Source organism: Micropterus salmoides, unplaced genomic scaffold, assembly GCF_014851395.1.
Source record: "Micropterus salmoides isolate LMB-PRFRI ecotype aquatic unplaced genomic scaffold, ASM1485139v1 Ms_hic_scaffold_15, whole genome shotgun sequence".
Classification (NCBI taxonomy): Eukaryota; Metazoa; Chordata; class Actinopteri; order Centrarchiformes; family Centrarchidae; genus Micropterus; species Micropterus salmoides.
In genome coordinates this window covers 2,476,688-2,480,627 of record NW_024040596.1, presented here as the reverse complement: position 1 = coordinate 2,480,627, position 3,940 = coordinate 2,476,688, and the positions used below count along the sequence as shown (strand labels likewise).

The 3,940-nt window shown below is 45.9% G+C and overlaps 1 pseudogene; it reads right to left on the bottom strand.

Annotated features, from left to right (window-relative positions):
- Positions 1 to 558: 558 nt before the first annotated feature.
- Positions 559 to 3,014, bottom strand: LOC119903784 (annotated as a pseudogene).
- Between the last annotated feature and the right edge of the window lie 926 nt (positions 3,015 to 3,940).

Here is a 3,940-nt window from a genome sequence, read left to right as displayed (position 1 = left end):
CTGCAGCTTCACTTTCATTCAGTTTTGATTCCACCCTGGACAAAATGAGTCCCAGGATGGTGTGGCTGTGAGGTGACAGAGCGAAACACTGAAGCAACATGACAGCCTCATTCTGAAGTTTCACCTTCATGAAAATCAACACGACAAGAAATGAAATGAGCTCAAGTCCACGGCGACACGATATCTGTTGTCTTCTGTGTGTCAGGACTCAAGTGAACTTCTTCACAGCCAAACTTGACCAAATGAATTCTGACTGTTTCTCCACTTTTTGAAGTCTGTGTAATAAATCACCTTTATTGACTAAGTGCACAAAGAAAATGTTGGTTGTAAAAAGCAACAAGTGACAGAAAACTCTGCTCATTTCTCTGTGACAAAGCTGTTTTAGTGAGGAAAGCTGAAAGGACAGAGACTGACTGACAAACGCTCTTCTGCTCTGAACATGAACTCTGTACTTTGTGGTGTTTCAGGAGGAAAACTGCCTCAGTTCTACTCTCAGATTAGTTTCACATTTTCTCCATCAGCTCTGTCTGATACCCTGGAATGAAGAGGAGAAGAAAAGACTTTGTTCATGTTGCTTTATTCATCATGTAAACCTTCAGTTTGTTCACACATCCCATCAGTAAAGTCTGGTAAATGACTCAGATTCACTTCATCCACACAATCAGTGTGTTTGAGCAGAATCTCAGCTCTGTCAAAGAAAAGAATGAAGCATCTCCTTATTGATTCTGATCAGGAGAATTACACTTTATAATCCCTCATAGTCCCTCATTTGGACAACAACAACAACACAACAACATTTGCTCTGCCAAACAAATAAATGTGAATGTAATTCTAGATTTCTTTCCAAAGTGAGAACAAAGTCTCTCCGATAAAGGAAGGTCTGCTGCTTTCTCTCTTCAGACCCATGCAGTGGAAGAGAAACAACAACATACAAATACATCAATCCAAATATTCAACAAACATTTAGAGCTCAGACAAGTTTCCATTTTCATGCAGAGAAACAAAAGTCATCCTGAGCAGTGATGGCCTCCATGGCTAAACAGACACAGGAAGGAGCTCCAACATTTCCACAGCAGCTGATGAGAAGACGTCAAAGTCCCGCCCACAGTGTTTGATTGACAGGTGAAGAAATGCCCCAACAATCAGCTCTCAGCAACAAACATGAAGACAAAAGAAGTTTAAGGATTAAAACACAGAGTTTAACCCACTGTCCCTGAAAGGACTTCTGACTATTTCACTTTACAGAACTCAGCAGAGACTCCATAAAAAGGACAAAGTCCAGCATAGAGAGGCTGAGTGAATGTGGTCTGGACTCTGTGGAGGAGAGTCATGGTTTCAGAGATGCTGTAGAAGGACAGAATACCTGCACTGTGATCCAGGTACACTCCTACTCTGGAGGACCGAGGACCTGAGACGGGAGTTTGGACTTTGTTGTAACAAAAGTTATAACTGTTTGTGTCACAATGTAACGCCCAAGATTTGTCATTGAATCCAAATAAACATTCATCTGACCACCCTGCTCTGCTGATATTCTTGTATGCGACTGCTACACGAACTCCTCTCTCTCTCCACTCCACCTCCCAGTAACAACGTCCAGTCAGACTCTCTCTACTCAGGACCTGAGGCCATCCAGTGAATCTGTCTGGGTGACTAGAATAAGACTGATGTTTTCTCATTCTTGTTACTTTTCTGTTCCCCTCAGATAATAAGCAGTGTGTTTGCTGTGTTTGGATCCAGTGTGATTTCACATGAATATTTTAAGAATCCAGCTCTGGTCTTGGGCTCTGGTTCTGGTCCTGACAGTAAAACCTCCACCTCAGTCACTGTCAGCGAGATGTTTGTCCATGTCTCTGTCAGAACGTCCTGTAGTTTGTCTCTGACTTCTGACACAGCCGCTGTCACGTCCTCAAAGTAGCGCAGAGGACGGATGTTGATGCTGGATGAGTCTGTAGATTCACTGAGTGCTGACAGTGAGGGGTAGTTGTGTAGAAACTGGGTGTGATCCTCTGTGTGTGAGAGCTGCTTCAGCTCAGCGTCTTTCCTCTTCAGCTCAGTGATCTCCTGCTCCAGCTTCTCCTGAAGCTCTTTGACTCGACTCACTTCAGTGTCCTGCTGGGATCTGAGCTGCCGCTTCACATCGGACCTTCTTTTCTCCATCAGACGGATCAGCTCGGTGAAGATCTTCTCACTGTCCTCCACTGCTTTATCAGCAGAGCCATTGATAGCCTCCACCTCCTGCTGAAGCACCTTCACATCTTTCTCTCTGTCCTGGATTCTCTGCTGGATGTTTTGTCGACTCACCTCGAGCTCTCTCTGCCTCTCGGTCCTTTCTGCTGCAGCTGAGACTGTGTCGTGGCCTTTATGTTCATCCACAGGGCAGAGATAACAGATACTCTGCCGATCAGTACGGCAGAACATCTTCATCACCTCATCGTGACGAGAGCAGATGTTCTCCTGGAGCTTCTTGGAGGGCTCCACCAGCTTGTGTTTCTTGAACGGAGCAGCATCATAATGAGGCTGCAGGTGTTTCTCACAGTAAGAGGCCAGACAGACCAGACAGGACTTGAGGGCTTTCAGTTTTCTCCCAGTGCAGACATCACAGGCCACATCTTCAGGTCCAGCATAGCAGTGATCAGCAGGAGCAGCTTGGAGTCCAGTCTTCTTCAGTTCCTCCACTAAAACTGCTAACATGGTGTTTTTCAGCAGGACAGGCCTCGGTGTGAAGGTCTGCCTGCACTGAGGGCAGCTGGGGATTTTCTTCTCCTCCTCTTCATCCCAGAAGCTTTTAATACAGTTCATGCAGTAGCTGTGTCCACAGGGAATAGCCACCGGATCCTTCAGTAGATCCAGACAGATGGAACAAGAGAAGGTTTCCCGGTCCAGCTGAACTCCTTTCTGCGCCATTTCACCTCTCAGTGGCAACGACTGTCTGAGTTTCACTTTCTCAGAAGTGCAGCTAGTTTGAGCTCTGATCTGAACAGCATGTGTTTCTGCAGTGAACGGGGCCTGTCAGCTGCTGCACGTCAGCACATGTTGGTCACACCCATCTTCAAACTGTAGATCTGAAGGGGAGGGAACCAGGAAATATATGGACAGAGTGGAGCTCGCTGTGATTGGAGAGCAGGAAGCAGAGGGAGGGGTCATCAAGCTGCCGCTCATTCCAGGAAGAGGAGCGGCTCTGTGGATTCTTTGTTTCCTCATTTCCAGCGAAGCCTCAGCCAGTGTCCTTTGACTGGTTCAGACCAGGTGACTGACAATAATCAGAGTAAAGTGTGATAAAATCCTTAAACTGCTGTATAATCACGTTCTCACTTCCTTAATAAAGGAGGACAAATACATTACATTTATCTGACGCTTTTATCCAAAGCGACTTACAATTGCTACACATGTCAGAGGTCACACACCTCTGGAGCAATGAGGGTTTAAGTGTCTTGCTCAGGGTCACAGTGGGGGATTGAACTGGGTCTCTTACACCAAAGCATATTCTTATCTGTTGCGCCATCCCACCACTAAAGTCAGTGAGAATCAGAAGCAAACAACCACTAATAAAGGCGATCAGTTCAGCTTTTTGATTTGAAAGCATGCAGTCCTAGAATGTGTGGAAAAGGAGTCAGAGATGAGGACTCTAATCACAGGTGCATCACAAGCTGCCATCTTCTCCCCTTTGTTGTTGTCTTTGTAAAGCAGTGACTCCCACTTGAACTTCCTACAGCGTGCTGACGATGTGGCCCCGGTTGGCCTTCTGTGTGAGGGGGACTCTGTAAAAGATGGCCCATATTTTAATCATGTAGTTTCTCTGCAGCAGTGCTGTGAGGAGAGTGTGTTTAATAAATGGAGGTGAAAGCAAAGAACTGATCTTATCCAGCAACACACAAGACTCTCCTGATAAAGTTCAACCTTTGACCATCACTGGATCCCCTGGAGAAACTGTCAGCAGGTT